We start from the raw sequence: 17,450 nt of genomic DNA, 5'->3' as shown, positions 1-17,450 counted from the left end.
TGATGTCCTCGAGTTACTGACTCACCGACTGGTGGAAATAGTTTTTCCTCATTTACCTGATCACATTCTGACCACCTCCCTCAGATCTCCAATTCTCCTTTGTTCTAATGAAAAGAGCCCCAGTTTCTCCAATCTCCCCTGATAACTAAAGGCTCTTGTCCCTGGTATCGTCTCAGTGAATCTCTCTGCACCCTCTCCATGGCCTCGACATCCTTCCTGGTGTAAGATCCCCAAAACCTGACACAATATTCGAACTGCAGTCGAACCAATGATTAGTACAGGTTTACATGACCTCTGCCCTTTTGTACTCCACACCCCTATTTATAAAACTTAGGATCACATGTGCTTTTTAACCACTTCATCAACTTGTCCTCCCACTTTTAAAGGTTTGTGTATCTGAAGCCCTTCTAGGTTTTAGAGATATTAACATAAAATGGCTAAAATACATCTCATGGGATTAAGGGTAATATATTAGCATGGATTGAGGATTGGTTAATGGACAGAAAACAGAGTAGGAATGAACGGGACTTTTTCATAGAATCAAAAAAATGTACAGTATGGAAGGAGGCCATTTCGGCCCATCGTGTCTGCACCTGCCGACCAAGACCTTTGCTTAAAAAGGGAGAAAGGGATAGACCGAGTTATTACAGGCCAGTACGCTAACCTCAGTGGTGGGAAAAGTATTGCAAAAAATCCTGACGGAAAGAATAAATCTTCATTTGGAAAGACATGGATTAATCAAGGACAGTCAGCATGGATTTATTAAGGGAAGGTCATGCCTGACTAACTTGATTGAATTTTTCAAGGAGGTAACCAGGAGGGTCGATAAGATCAGTGCGTATATTGTAGTGCAAATTAATCTTAGCAAATCTTTTGATAAGGTCCCACATGGCAGATTGGTTATGAAAGTAAAAGCCCATGGGATCCAAGGTAAAGGGGCAAGTTGGATCCAAAATTGGCTGAGGAAGGAAGCAAAGGGTAATGGTTGATGGGTGTTTTGTGACTGGAAGTCTGTATCCAGTGGGGTTCTGCAGGGCTCAGTGCAGGGTCCCTTGCTTTTTATGGTATGTATCAATGACTTGCACCTAAATGTTGGGGGTATGATTAAGAAGTTTGCAGATGACACTAAAATAGGCTGTGTAGTTGATAATGAAGAAAGCTGAAGAACAGTGACAAATGGAATTCAATCCGGAGAAGTGTGAGGTAATGCATTTGGGGAGGTCTAATAAGACAAAGGAATACACATTAACTGGTATGGCATTGAAAGGTGTAGAGGCACAAATGGACCTTGGAGTGTAGGTTCACAGATCCCTGAAGGTAGCAGGCCAGGTAGATAAGGTGATTAAGAAGGCATGTGGAATACTTGCCTTTATTAGTCGAGACATGGAATATAAGAGCCAAGGACATTATGCTTGAACTGCATAAAACACTGGTTAGGCCGCAGCTGGAGTACTGTGTGCAGTTCTGGTCACCATATTACAGGAAAGATGTGATTGCACTGGAAAGGGTGTAGAGGAGATTTACAAGAATGTTGCCTGGTCTGTAGAACTTTGGCTATGAGGAAAGATTGGATAGTCTAGGTCTGTTTTCTTTAGAACAGAGGAGGCTGAGGGGAGACCTGATTGAAGTGTATAAGATTATGAGGGGCCTGGATAGAGTAGATAGGAAAGACCTGTTTCCCTTGGCAGAGGGGTCAACAACCAGAGGGTCTAGATTTAAAGTAATTGGATGGAGGTATAGAGGAGACATGAGGGGAAATGTATTTACCCAAAGGGTGGTGGGAGTCTGGAACTCACTGCCTGAAAAGGTGGTAGAGGCACAAACCCTCACCACATTTAAAAATACTTGGATGTGCACTTGAAGTGCCGTAACCTGCAGGGCTACGGACCTGGAGCTGGAAGATGGGATTAGGCTGGATAGCTCTTAGTCGGCCGGTATGGACACGATGGACCGAAATGGCCTCCCTCCGTGCTGTAAATTTCTATGGATTCTATGACATAAACTGGCTGATATAATGTGTATAGCGTGAAAGAGAAGTTTAGTCTGAGTTAGAAACTTGACAATCGATTCGGTGCAGACAGGTTGCCATGGCAACACTGATAAGACATTCCATTCACTGAATCCACTGTTGGAATCTGTAATCAGATCAGGGGAATGAACAGGGTTTGTCTGTCAGTAACCACAATGCAAGCTGAAACCAGAGTGAATGTCACAATAGATTAGATTTATAATGTGTGATGTTTATCCCTATAATTGTGAAACTATAAGAAATAACAACTATCAGCAGGCAGGGTAGTTTAGAGATAATGAGAAAATTACTGAAGAAAAGTAACTGCTGGGAACCAGGGAAAGTGTCCTTGTAAATCACAGATTAGAGAAGTTCCAGCTGTCTTTTCCCAGCTTCCTGCCCAAACCCAGCAGAGAAGACACAGAAGAGTCAGGTGTCAGAGGTGGATCACTGCAGTGTATAAAAGTGAGGGGAGACTGATGTAAGGGGACAGTCAGGACTGGAGACACCGGAGATCAAGCTCAGGGCGCCCGAGGTTCCATCCAGCGGGCTGACCTTGTGTCAGTTACTGTGGGCACGCGGGACTTGCATGTTTACTCTGATTGATGGGTCAATATAAGTTACGGTGGAGGACAGAGAATCTGCTCATCTTACATTTATTTGCTAAGGTAATAGTTTCTGACACTGGACTTGCTAATTAACAGGACAAGGCATTAGCTAGAATCTAACACCTCTTTCCTATTCTGCTTCTCTACTGCTTTTACATTTTTACCATTTAATGTACTTTTCTTAAAATTTCCTTGTCCCAAAATGTATCACCTCACATTTCTCTCTGTTACATTTCAGCTGACATCTACCTGCCCCATTTACTAACCTGTGTATTCACACTGAAACTATGTACAGTCCTTTCAGTTGGCCATGGGCCCTTTTTTGGTCTCCTCTGGAGATTTTGATCGTGTGCCCCATATACCCAAGCCCAAATCATTTCTCTATATTGAGCAGAGCAATGGTCCCAACACTGACCCTGGGGACACCACTGTTTACATTTCTTGGATCTGAAGAGCATCCATTAACCACTATTCTCTGTTTTCTGTCCTATACCCAACTTCCTCTCCACGCTGCCCCACTCCCTTTAATAACATGAGCCTTAATTTGATCAACAAGCCTCCTGTCCGGCACCTTATCAAACACCTTTTGACAATCCATCTACACAACATCCACTGCATTTCCTTTCTCACTGCACTGTTATTTCCTCAAATAATCCCTGCTGTCTGTCCTGAACTAATCCATTTCACTACCAAACATTGCAATGTTTGTCCCACCCAACAGGGTTTCTTCTGTTGAAAGCCACAACAGAAAGATCCACAAAGCGGCGACTCGTCAGGGAGCGTCTGCAAATGAAGCAGAAACATGGAGTGGTCAGGGGGTGCCTGTAAATGAAGGAGAAATGGTGACAGGCCAGGGAGGGTCTGTAAATGAAGGAGAATTGGTGATTGGTCAGGGAGGGTCTGTAAATGAAGGAGAATTGGTGATTGGTCAGGGAGTGTCTGTCAGTGAGGGAGAAATGGCGAATGGTCAGAGAGGGTCTGTAAATGAAGGAGAATTGGTGATTGGTCAGGGAGCGTCGTAAATGAAGGAGAATTGGTGACAGACCAGGGAGGGTCTGTAAATGAAGGAGAAATAGAGACTGGTTTCCCTCTCTCTCTTGTCCCCTGTCATATGCAATATATGTGGAGGATTTTTATGAAAACTGATCAAAAAAGAATTTTACAGAAAATAACTGATTTCACATCTTATGTAATATAGTTATAAATTGGGATGGTTCAAAGGAACTTCTTTGTCCATATTTGTAAAGCAACAAAGAGTGGGCGGGAGAGAAAATCATTGACTCATTGATTTTGTTCTCACTCTGCACACGGGCTTTCTCAGCATCTCTTCTGAAGGTGCTGGTAATTGCCGGGGAGACGGTTTACAGCCCATAGAATTGTAACAGGTGGGCCCAGATTTAGATCACCCTGTTCTCTGAACTGCTCAAGTCCCACTCCAGAGACTTGAGCACAAAAGTCCAGGCTGGCACTCCAGTGCAGCACTGAGGGAGCACTGCACTGTCAGATGTCGTCTCTTGTGATGCGACGTTAAACCGAGAACCCGGCTGCAACTCGAGTGGATTTAAAAGATCCCATGGAACTATATCGAAGAAGAGCAGGGGAGTTACCTCGGCGTCCTGGCCAATATATATCCCTCAATCAACATCACGAAAATACGTTATCTGTTCATTGCTGTTTGTGGGAGCTTTCTGTGCACAAATTAACTGCCACGTTTCCTACATTAAAATAGGAAATACAACACCTGCCCTTTCACCTCCTCCCTTCCCACCATCCAGGGCCACAGACACTCCTTCCAGGTGAAACAACGATTTATTGTACTACTTTGAATTTAGTATACTATATTCGCTGCTCACGATGCAGTGTCCTCTACATTGGAGAGACCAAATGCAGATTGGATGATCGCATCGCGGAACACCTTCGTTCAGTCGCAAGCGTGACTCTGAGTTTCTGATCGCTTGTTATTGAAATTCTCCCGACCACTCCCTCTCTGACCTCTCTCTCCTCGGCCTCCTCCACTGTTCTAATAACGCTCGAGGCACAGAATTTCACCTTCCGGACTCAACATTGAGTTCCACAATTTCACCATAACCACCGCTCCCATTGTTTAGTACAGCAGCTGTTGGTAATGATCTCCATTTACACCTCCTCCAGACCCATCTTTTGTTTCTTGTCCCATCACCATCTCCTTTTGCCTTGCTGCATCATCCCTTTTGTCATTTAATCACTCCTGTCTTTCCTCCCCTCTTTCCCTGCCTCTGCACTAATTTAAAACTTATATTCAAGACTGAGATAGATAGATTTTTGGAGTCTCGGGGAATCAAGAGATAGGGAGATGGGGCGGGAAAGTGGAATTGAGGTTGATGATCAGCCATGATCTTATTGAATGGCGGAGCAGGCTCGAGGGGCCGGAGGGCCGACCCCTGCTCCTATTTTCCAGTTCTGATGAAAGGAAAGTGACCTGATACGCTAACTCTATTTCTATCTCTACAGATGTTGCCTGAGTATTTCCATTATTTTCTTTTATATTTCAGGTGACCAGTGAGTGTAGAACTGAAACCTGCCAGAGTCAGCACCTTCAGGGGAGGAGAGGGAGGGGAACCAGTGAGTGTAGAACTGAACCCAGCCAGAATCAGCACCTTCAGGGGAGGAGAGGGAGAGGAACCAGTGAGTGTAGAACTGAACCCAGCCAGAATCAGCACCTTCAGGGGAGGAGAACCAGTGAGTGTAGAACTGAACCCAGCCAGAGTCAGCACCTTCAGGGGAGGGGAACCAGTGAGTGTAGAACTGAACCCAGCCAGAGTCAGCGCCTTCAGGGAAGGGAGAGGGAGGGGAACCAGTGAGTGTAGAATTGCACCCAGCCAGAGTTGGTGGTGAAAACTGGGAGCGGAGGACAAACTGTCTTGAGACGTGCGATGTGTTTGGCTTTCAGCACAGGGAGGAGGGAGAGAGTCGGATGGGGATTTACAGCTTTGGGGGAACAAGAGAGGAAAGAATGTTCCATAGAATCTAGAATTGTCTGTTCTATACTTAGTGATGAGTTCTGTAATCTCCTTTTACAGGATATTAGAAGGGGAGATTTTCAGACTGGAAACAGAAACCAAACATCACGTCAAGATCTGACAGTTACTTGATTCCTCAGGCCTTTGAATGTGGCAGGAGAATTATTTGCTTGTTCTGTCTTTGAGAAAATATTTCACAAATCGGCATGACTGGAAAAGCACTGAGACACACACATCCGCGTGAGTGTTCCAGTGCACTGACTGGAAGGAGCTTTAACCAGTTACACAACCTGAAAAAACATTGCACCATTCACAGCACGGAGAAACCATTACACGTGTTGTGTGTGTGGACGAGGCTTCAACTGATCATCCAAACATGGAGAGTCACAAGGACACCTGCACCATGGAGAAACCATGGAAATGTGGGGACTGTGGAAAGGGATTCAGTTACCCGTCTGAGCTGGAAACTCATCGATGCAGTCACACCGGGGAGAGGCCATTCACCTGCCCCATGTGTGGGAAGGGATTCACTCGGTCATCCCATCTGCTGAGGCACCAGCGAGTTCACACTGGGGAGAGGCCGTTCATCTGCTCTGACTGTGGGAAGCATTTCACTCAGTCATCCAACCTTCTGACACACCAACAAGTTCACACTGGGGCGAGCCCATTCACTTGCTCCATGTGTGGAAAGGGATTCCCTTCATCATCAACCCTGCTGACACACCAGCGAGTTCACACTGGGGAGAGGCCATTCACCTGCTGAGTGTGGGAAGGGATCCACTAGTTCATTTAACCTTCTAACACACCAGTAAGTTCACACCAGGGAGAGCCTATTCACCTGTTTGGAGTGTGGGAAGCGATTCACTCAGTCATCCAGACTTCTTACTCACCAGCAAATTCACACTGGGGAGAGGCCGTTCACCTGCTCAGAGTGTGGGAAGGGATTCACTCATTCATCCATCCTGCTGACACACCAGCATGTTCACAAGTGACTGCAGGGGTGGGAGTCTACTGTTATTGCTGATGTTGAGCACATCCTGGCTGAACCATGTTCATTCTGACAGTTGGGGTTTGTTTCTGCTGATGTTAATGACCCCTGTAACTGGGCTGTTGTTTAATATTTTGATATTTCAAATAAAACAGTGTGTCGATATTTAATGTCTCCAAGATAAGAGGAGACTAATTGATGTCCTGTTTCTGACTGCTCTATTTTGGGCCTTTTTTCAATTCTAACTCTACATTATTTCAGTTCTCAAACCTGTTCGTTACTCTCAGGGACAAGTCCCAGCTCCCCCTACCTTCCAGAGTGCCTCTCCTTGCCTTGGTATCCAGGGACGGTCTCGGTAACATGCCCGGGATCACTAAACACAAAACACAGTTTGTTAATCATGTTCAGCTACTGGACTTAGCGTGTGCCTCACAGCATCTCTCTCACCTTCGCTGTGTGAATAGAGCAGCATGCCTGCAAACCTCGTCTTGAATTTAAATCCACTCAGCAAATGTATTTAACAAAATATGAACAAGTAAATACATCACGGCCCAATAATCCAACTCCTTATTGACAGCAGGAAGTCTGTTGTCTAACTCCTCGAGTGAACAAAATAAAGAGCCCACCTACAAACCTCTACTTGAATTTAAATCCACTCAGCAAATGTATTTAACAAAATATGAACAAGTAAATACATCACGGCCCAATAATCCAACTCCTTATTGACAGCAGGAAGTCTGTTGTCTAACTCCTCGAGTGAACAAAATAAAGAGCCCAAATGTAAGAGCCCCTCGAATCCTTTAATACCTTTCAAATCGTGACCAGTTCCTTATTGTAGAATTCTCTGTCCCTGTGGGAGTCAATATCGGTCAAAAACTGCTGATTGAAAACTTATAAAAAATGTTCTCTTTTTCAGCGTTTCAAGCTGACCTGTTCCTTCTCTGAGAATCTCCAAGGAGACTCTTTGATTTGAACACATCTCTCTTTTATATCCACCATTAGAGTTACGGGGAATTCGAATACATGACCACTCAAATTTAAAAGAGCCCATCAGTCATATACAGACTGAACCAAACACACAGCTCGGTGTCAGTATGAACTATTCCTCTCACCAGCCTGTAAATGAAACCTGTAATACTGAGGCTAAAATTCCCCCTCCGTGTGCTGGGGGTGCAGGCAGTGCTGGGCAGAAGGAGCAGCAAACTGGCTTCAGAGCTGACTTTTTCCTTTCCCGGGGTTTTGCGATGAGCATATGCTGGGGCCCATTGAGCTTTCACTGCTCCTGACAGGGTAGATGAGAGAGGATGTTTCCCCTCATGGGGGAACCGAGGGGCCATAGTTTCAGAATAAGGGGTTGCCCATTTAAAACAGAAATTAGGAGGAATTTCTTCTCTGAGGGTGGTGAATCTTTGGAATTCTCTACCCCAGAGAGCTGTGTAGGATGGGTCTTTGAACATATTTAAGTGATGATACAGATTTTTGAAGGAGAACGGAGTCAAGGGCTTTGGGGAGCGGGCAGGGAAGTGGAGTTGAGGCCAGGATCCCATCAGCCATGATCTTATTGAATGGCGGAGCAGGCTCAATGGGCCAAATGGCCGCCTCCTGCTCCTATTTCTTATGTTCTCTGGGATATTTCCAAGCATGTTCTCACTGCCCCTGGAATTCTAATGCATTGACCCCCTGGGTGTGAGGCCAGCACTCTGTGCCATTAAACACTGGAGTGAAGCCGAGTCCTGCAGCCACACAGTCACTAGGAGCAGTTGCTAACTGTCTTGAGTGACCTTGGGGCGATTAGTCCCACTTTTGGGCTGGTTGTGGTTTCTTCCCGCTTCCCTTGGATTGCATTTTTATTTGTTCCCTCTGGTTTGGTTTCACTTTCATTGCTGGACACACCACTCAAAGCACTTTGTCCGATCTGCCCCTGGGAATGAGCAGACTCCTCCCTCATTTCCCACACTGCACCGTCTCGCTTCCTCTTTCCCCCTTAGTTTTGTTGCACACTCTGGGCCCTGGCCCTTCCCCGGGGATTCTCAGTATGAACAGGGGGGATGTGTGTTGAGACAGGATGTCCCAGCTCTCCACCTTTAAAGGGACAAGGAGAGGACCCGCTGGGCTGAATGGCCCTGCTTTATGACATCACTGCAGTGCCTAGCAACCAACCTCCCTGAGCCGGAGCCGCAGGTTGTTGTTCGGGGCCTGAGGCCCACAGCGGGTGTGTGTGAAGCGGATAATGCGGAATGTTGTCTCTTGGACGGGCGGGGCCTGTGCACGCACTCAGTGTGTGTGAAGTCCGCGGCCGGCCCCCCGGGGTTTATTAACCCGTTCCCTCCCTCCGCCCATCTCTCACCTGCTGCCTCAGACACAGCCGCCCCACCGCGCATGCTCAGCTCACATTGCCCGGGTGATTGACAGCAGCTCCGGACCAATAGAAAGAGCGGGGGCGGGGCTGGAGGATCGAGCGGGCAGTTGGTCCTCCAACCAATCGGAGTGTGCGAGAGGCGGGGCTGAGCCTGGTTGTGGGCGGGGTCGAGCCCGGGTGTTGCTGCCAATGACCAGACTGACGGACCTGGGCGGCGCCACAAGATGTTCCCCCGGGATCGCAGCAGCTTCTCAACCCCCGGCCGCAGGCCCTCAATAAGTTGCTAACCGGCCCAATGATTCAGGCCTGAACAGCAGAGGCTGCGGGATCCTTGTCCCATCCGTCAATCACACCATCCTGCTGAAGGAAAGTTCCAGAACAAACCGCCTCAAACTGCCCGCCCAGCACCACGTGTGCTCGGCCTGACTGACGGGAGCTCGGACCAATAGGAAGAGCCCCGGCAGAGATGGGCGGAGCGAGCTGGCGGCGGGTCCTCCAACCAATGGCGGCGCAGCAAGGGGGCGGGGCCTGGTGCCCAGCTCAGGTGTGCGGGGGCCGATTGTGACGCGCTGTCCCCAGGTGAGAGCAGCTGAGTGAGCCCAGAGCTGGGACTGGAATCTGGGTGAGGGGCCACAGTGAGCACAGAGCTGGGGCTGGAATCTGGGAGAGGGGCCACAGTGAGCACAGAGCTGGGGCTGGAATCTGGGAGAGGGGCCACAGTGAGCACAGAGCTGGGGCTCGAATCTGGGAGAGGAGAGCTGGGACTGGAATCTGGGAGAGGGGCCACAGGCAGCACAGAGCTGGGGCTGGAATCTGGGAGAGGGGCCACAGGCAGCACAGAGCTGGGGCTGGAATTTGGGAGAGGGGCCACAGTGAGCACAGAGCTGGAGCTGGTATCTGGGAGAGGGGCCACAGTGAGCACAGAGCTGGGGCTGGAATCTGGGAGAGGGGCCACAGTGAGCACAGAGCTGGGGCTGGTATCTGGGAGAGGGGCCACAGTGAGCACAGAGCTGGGGCTGGAATCTGGGAGAGGGGCCACAGCGAACACAGAGCTGGGGCTGGAATCTGGGAGAGGAGCCACAGTGAGCGGCCTTTCAGAGGGACATCAGCATCACCTGATAAGTTATTCAAATACACATTTCCTGCAGTATCAGAGACAGCCTCTGTCACTTTGCAAAAACTGTTTAATAATGGCCCGGAATTTGTGGTCAGCAGTGAAGCAAATACTTTCACCCCCGGCCCCAAAGTAAGCTTCCCACAAAGATGTGGCAATCTCTGTGTCGAGATGTTCGTGTTTTCCGACGTGTTATTCAAATCAACAGAGTGCAGTGGGAATCCCCGAGCGCGAGTTGCTGTGATGTCAACAAGCTGCCGAAACAGCCAATCAAAACACAGAATTCTCAACACGAACAAAGAAGTGGATAAGCTCTATAAATGTTTACTTCTTAGAAAAATGTTACAACAAAACAAAGATTGGGGCTCCCATATGGGGAAACAGCGAACCTGAAATAAAGATGAACAAACTTTAAAAAAAGGCTTCTTAAATTTAATGTTTATTATAATGGATAAATTTAACACTGCACAATTTTATTCTTAAAACTGACTGATTTGACATTATCGCACTCACCAGGTGTCATGTCAGTTGATTCAACAAACTCACAAAGACACTTCAGTTGGGTGTAAAACTTTATTTGTCCAAAGTCCATCCGAATTTAACCAAGCATCACAGTCTTAGCTAGACATCAATCCTACGACACCTGCTCTACCACAAGCCGTCAGTGATTACACCCTCATGACCCGGGTAGAACCTCGGCTGAGTCAAGGAGCTGGGCTCCGTTCTCCCAATATGATGGGTAACTAATTACATAGAATATACGGCACAGAAACAGGCCCTTCAGCCCAACCAATCCATGCCGGCATTTATGCTCCACTCGAACCTCCTCCCATCCTTCGATATCTGACACTATCAGCATAATCCTCTATTCCCTTCTCCCTCATGGTCTTGTCTAGCCTCCCCTGAAATGCATCTATATTATTTGCTTAAACCACTCCCTGTGGTAGCGAGTTCCACATTTTCACCATTCTTTGGGTAATGAAGTTACTTCTAAATTCTCTATTGGATTTCTTGGTGGCTATCTTATATTGATGGCCTCTAGTTATGCCCTTTGCCACAAGTGGGAACATTCTCTCTGTATCTACTCTATCAAAACCTTTCATAATTTAAAAATACCTCTATTCGGTCACCCCCCCCTCAGCTATCACCTTTCAAGAAAAAAGAAACTCAGCCTGTTCATCCTTTACTGATAAATATAACCTCACATTTCTGGTATCATCCTTGTAAATCTTTGTTGCACCCTCTCTATACCTCTATAAACCTTTTTATAATATGCTGACCAGAATTATACACAAGCATGCTCCAACGAAGGTTCGATACAAGTTTAGCATTACTTCTCTACTTTTCAATTCTATCCCTCTATAAATAAACCCTCGTGCTTGGTTTGCTTTTTTATGGCCTTATCAACCTGCGTCGCTACTTTTAGTGATTTGTGTACTTGTATTTTTAAGTTCCCTTTGCTTTGCAACCCCATTTAGATACATATTTTCCATGCAATATGTGACCTCCTTATTTTTCTTAACAAAATCTTACACTTATCTGTATTGAAATCATTTACCAATTATATGTCCATTCTGCAAGTTTATTAAAGTCTTCTTGTAATGTGTTGCGTGTTGCTGTCATCCTCAGTATTGACTATTCCCTACACCCACCCCCCCAATTTTGTGGCATCCGCAAATTTATTCCCCTTAACCACCCCCCCCCCCTCCCCCTCCCCCACTTATATAATTGTTCCTGTGTATAACTCGGGTCAGTGAACATGAGAACACGGCAGTAGAACCACAGCTGCTTCAGAGACCCCTCTCTTATTTCCACTGTCTCAAAGCTGCAGACTGTTCACTCCTTTCTTTCTCCAGTGCCTTCTATCACCTCTCTGTCTCTGTCTTCACCTGATCTTCCTCTTCTGGCCGCTTTGCTCAGAAACATGTTTTCCTGAGGCTTTTGTGTCAGCAAAGCACTTGTGGGGCCACGAGACTGGCTGCATGTTCGACCTCAGGCTAACTTTGCTTACCCATGATGCTAGTGTTAGCCACTTTCTCATTGTTTAGCACGAAATTCCGGCATAAAAGGAGCATTTATCTTCCAACAGACGTATATACAGAATATTAAACTCCAGTCTAATTATTCTGGGTTATTATCAGCATCAACAAACCCCCTAAAATACCATAATTAACATGGGTCAGGCCTGAGTGTGATTAATTGCAGAATCAGACCACTGCAGTGAAGTGTGAACTCGCTGGTGTCTCAGCAGGTCAGATGGACTGGTGAATCACTTTTCACTCAGGGCGCAGGGGAACGGCCTCTCCCCGGTGTGAAGCCACTCATGTTTCAGAAGGCCGGATGATTGTGTACACGTCTTACCTCAATGAGAGGATTTGAACGGGCTCTCGTCAACGGTCTTTGGAGCTCCTGAAGCTCTTCTCACTGTCGGAACATTTAAACGGTGCCTCCTCGCTGTGAACTCACCAGGGTCGCTGACCTCCCAAACCTCTTCCCGCAGTGAGAGCAGCTGAACGGCCTCTCCCCGGTTGATGCATCTTTAGTTCCTCAGTGCTTTTAAAGCTCCTCTTGCATTCGGGGCATTTATAGGGTCTCTCGTCAGTGTGAACTCGCTGGTGCACATGCAGGTAGGATAAATGAGTGAATGCCCTCCCACACACGGAGCAGGAGAACGGTCTCTCCCCGGTGTGAATCTGCTGGTGTGTCAGCAGATTGAATGACTGAGTAATCGCTTCCCACATACTGAGCAGGTGAACGGCCTCTCCCCAGTGTGAATTCGCTGGTGTACCAGCAGGGTGGATGAACAAGTGAATCGCTTCCCACACACGGAGCAGGTGAACGGCCTCTCCCCAGTGTGAACTCGCTGGTGTACCAGCAGGGCGGATGAACACGTGAATCGCTTCCCACACACGGAGCAGGTGAACGGCCTCTCCCCAGTGTGAACTCGCTGGTGTACCAGCAGGGCGGATGAACACGTGAATCGCTTCCCACACACTGAGCAGATGAACGGCCTCTCTGCAGTGTGAACTCGCAGGGTGTACCAGCAGGGCGGATGAATGAGTGAATCGTTTCCCACACACTGAGCAGATGAATGGCCAGTGTGACAGCGCTGGTGCTGTATCGGGTTGCTGGACCATTTAAAGCTCTGCTCACAGTCAGAGCATTGAAAAGGTCTCTCCTCGCTGTGAACCAACTCGTGTGACAACAGATTGTAAGACTGTGTAAACCTCTTCTCACAGTGAGAGCAGGCGAACGGTCTCTCCCTGGTGTCTCAGCAGTTTCCACGAGTGGTTAAATCCCTTCACACACACGGAGCAGATGAATGGCCATTTTCTGGTGTAACTGTGTTGATGAGTTTTTAGCTGAGACACAGAGTTTACTCTCGTCCCACAGTCCCCACATTGATGGGGTCTCTCCACAGTACCGCTGCACTTGTGTCTCCCCATGCTGGATGGTCGGCTGAAGGAGTGTCCACAAAGGGATCACGCGTAAGGTTTGTCCGTTCTCAGATTGCTGCTTTCCACTTCCATATGCCGACAATATTCAGGCCCTGACTCTGTCAGATCTTGACGTGATCTTTGCTTCAATCTTCCCTTCTGCACGTCCTCTCCATGTAATGCCCTGACATTACTAATGACTGTAAGTGCAGGAGAGAATTTCAGAATACACAATTTTCAATCTTACATTTTCTTTATGTTTTGCCCAAAATTGCTCTCCCTCCTCTCTGCACTGAAATCAAGATGTATCACAATCCCACTGTCCCTTTAACAACAACAACTTGTATTTATATAGTGCCTTCAATGTAATAAATTGTCCCAAGGCATTTTACAGGAGTATTGCAACACAAACAATTTGACACTGAGCCACACAAGGAGAAATTAGGATATTTGATGTAGGTTTTAAGAAGCATCTTAAAGCAGGAAAGAGAGGTAGAGAAGCAGAAGTTTAGGGAGGGAGTTCCAGAGCTTAGGGCCCAGGCAGCTGAAGGCACGGCCACCAATGGTTGAGTGATTATAATCAGGGATGCTCAAAAGGGCAGAATTAGAGGAGCAGAGACATCTCAGGAGGTTGTGGGGCTGGAGGAGATTACAAAGATAGGGAGGGGCGAGGCCATGGAGAGATTTGAAAATGAGGAGAATTTTGAAATCAAGGTGTTGTTTAACCGGAAGCCAATGTCGGTCAGCGAGCACAGGGGAGATAGGTGAATGGGACTTGGTGCGAGTTCGGACATGGGCAGCCGAGTTTTGGATGACCACAAGTTTACGTTGGGTAGAAAGTGGGAGGCCAGCCAAGAGTGAATTGGAATAGTCAAGTCCTGAGGTACCAAAAGCATGCATGTAGGTTTCAGCAGCGGATGAGCTGAAGAAGGCGGAGACGGGCGATGTTACAGAGATGGAAATAGGCGGTCCTAGTTAGACTGCGGATATGTGGTCGGAAGCTCATTTCGGGGATAAGTATGGCACCAAGGTTGCGAACAGTGTGGTTCAGCCTCAGACAGATGCCAGGGAGAGGGATGGAGTCAGTGGCTAGGGAACGGAGTTTGTGACGGGGACCGAAAACAATGGCTTTGGTCTTCCCAATATTTAATTGGAGAAAATTTGTGCTCATCCAGGACAAGCAATCTGCCAATTTAGAGGCCATGGAGGGATTGAGAGAAGTGGTAGTGAGGTAGAGCTGGATGTCATCAGTGTACATATGGAAACTGTTGCTTTGGTTTTGGATAATATCACCAAGGGGCAGTATATAAATGAGAATTAGGGGGCCAAGGATAGATCCTTGGGGGACACCATAGGTAACGATGCGGGAGCAGGAATTACATAGGATTACATCGGATATACGACACAGAAGCAGGTCATTTGGCCCCACTAGACCCGGCAGCGTTAATGCTCCACTCGAGAATCCTCCCATCTTTCCTCATCTAAATCTATCTGCATAACCCTCGATTCCCTTCTCCCTCATATGCTTGTCTCGTCTCTCCTTAAATGTATCTATACTATTCACTTCAACCACTCCCTGTGGTAGTGAGTTCCACATTCTCATCATTCTTTGGGTAAAGAAGTTTCTTCTGAATTCCCTATTGGATTTCTTGTTGACTATCTTATATTGATAGCCTCTAGTTATGCTCTTCCCCAGTAGTAGAAACATTCTCTCTCTATCCACTCTATCAAAACCTTTCATAATTTAAAAGACCTCTATTAGGTCACTCCTTGGCCTTTTTCAATAGAAAAGAGACCCAGCCTGTTCATCCTTTCCTGATATGTATACCCTCACATTTCTTGTATCATCCTTGTAAATCTTTTCTGCACCCTCTCCAATGCCTCTATATCCTTTTTATATGGTGACCAGAACTGTATACAGTATGCTAAGTGTGGTCTGACCAAGGTTCAAAACAGGTTCAGCATAACTTCCCTACATTTCAACTCTATACCTCTAGAAATAAACCCGAGTGCTCAGTTTGCCTTTTTATGGCCTTGCTAACCTGTGTCGTAACTTTTAGTGATTGGTGTATTTGTACTCTGAGATCTCTTTGTTCCTCTACCTCACCCAGACTCGCTCCCTTCCAGTAATAAGTGACCTCCCTATTCTTCCCACCAAAATGTAATACCTCACAGTTATCTGTGTTGAACTACATTTACCAATTATATTCCCATTCTGCAAGTTTATTAATGTCCTCCTCTAATTTGTTGCAGGCATCCCCAGTATTGACTATTGCTCCCAATTTGGTGTCATCCGCAAATTTAGAAATTGTGTTTTTGATTCCAAAGTCTAAATTGTTAATGTAAATTGCGAACATGTGGTCCCAGCACTGATCCTTGTGTAACACCACTGCCCACCTTCTCCCACTGTGGATAGCTACCCTTTACCCCTACTCTCTGCTTTCTGTCTTGAAGCCAGCGAGCTATCCATTCTGCTACTTGTCACCTGACTCTGAAGAGAAGCCATTGCAGGTGATTCTCTGGCTACAATTAGATAAGAATGGAACCAGGCGAGTGCACACCCACCCAGCAGGATGATGGTGGAGAGGCATTGGAGGAGGATGCAGTGGTCAACCGTATCAAAGGCTGCAGACAAGTCAAGAAGGATGAGAAGGGATAGTTTACCTTAGTCACAGTCACAAACAATGTCAGTTGTGACTTTGATGAGAGCTGTTTCAGTACTATGACAGGGTTGGAAACCTAATTTGATGGATTCAAACATGGAGTTGCGGGAAAGATGGGAATGGTTTGGGAGGTGACAACATGTTGACGATCTTTGGAGAGGAATGGAAGGTTGGAGATGGGGTGGTAGTTTGCAAGAATGGAGGAGTCAAGGGTTGTTTTTTTGTGGAGCGGGGTGATGACAGATGTGAGGGAAAAGGGGACTGTACGTGAGGGGAGAGAACCATTAACAATGGCAGCGGACATGGGAGCCAGAAAAGGAAGTTGGGTAGTCAGCATATTGGTGGGAATAGGGTCGAGGCAGCAGGAAGTGGGTCTCATGGACAAGATGAGCGTGGAGAAGTCATGAGGGGAAATTGGAGAGAAACTAGAAAAAGATATGAGTTTAGGGCTAGGGTAGGAGGGAAGTTCAGAGGAAGTTTGGCCCAGTGGGCTAGGGGGAGGAAGGGAAGTGGCAGAGGCGGCTGAACGGATGGTCTCAATCTTTGAGACAAAGAAGGCCATGAGCTCCTCTCACATTGTCGGAGGAGAGGGTGGAGACTGAGGAGAGTGGTTTAAGAAGATGGTTAGCCATGGACAATAGAAGCCGGAGTTTATTTTTACATTCCAGAATGACTCTGGAATAGTGTTCCTGGAATTAAACACAAGACAGAGACAGAGACAGGGTCAATGAGTGCAGTACATTTGATGTAGTCTATGTAGATTTCAGCAAGGCTTTTGATAAGGTCCCACATGGCTGACTGGTCATGGAAGTAAAAGCTCGTCAGATCCAGGGCAAAGTGTCAAGTTGGATCCAAAATTGGCTCAGAGGCAGGAAGCAGAGGGTAATGATTGATGGGTGTTTTTGTGACTGGAAGGCTGTTTCCAGTGGGGTTCCGCAAAGCTCAGTACTGGAACCTTGCTTTTTGTGGTATATATCAATGATTTAGAATTGAATGTAGGGGGTATGATTAAGAAGTTTGCAGATGATACAAAAAATTGGCTGTGTGGTTGATAATGAAAAAGAGCGTTGTAGACTGCAGGAAGGTATCAATGGACTGGTCAGGTGGGCAGAATAGTGGCAAATGGAATTCAATCCAGAGAAGTGTGAGGTGATGCATTTGGGGAAGGCTAACAAGGCAAGGAAATACATAATAAATGGTAGGACACTGAGAAGCGTAGAGGGACTTTGGAGGGCATGTCCACAAATCCCTGAAGGTAGCAGGACAGATAGATA

The 17,450-nt window shown here is 46.9% G+C and overlaps 1 pseudogene; it reads left to right on the top strand.

The window, feature by feature from the left end:
- The window catches only part of LOC139273479 (zinc finger protein 271-like), a 54,290-nt pseudogene extending 47,514 nt beyond the window's left edge, over window positions 1-6,776 (top strand).
- Window positions 6,777-17,450: the final 10,674 nt, after the last annotated feature.

Source organism: Pristiophorus japonicus, chromosome 9 (assembly GCF_044704955.1).
Source record: "Pristiophorus japonicus isolate sPriJap1 chromosome 9, sPriJap1.hap1, whole genome shotgun sequence".
Taxonomy (NCBI): domain Eukaryota; kingdom Metazoa; phylum Chordata; class Chondrichthyes; family Pristiophoridae; genus Pristiophorus; species Pristiophorus japonicus.
Note: the sequence above shows the minus strand (reverse complement) of the source record. Positions and strands in the feature narration are given on the sequence as shown.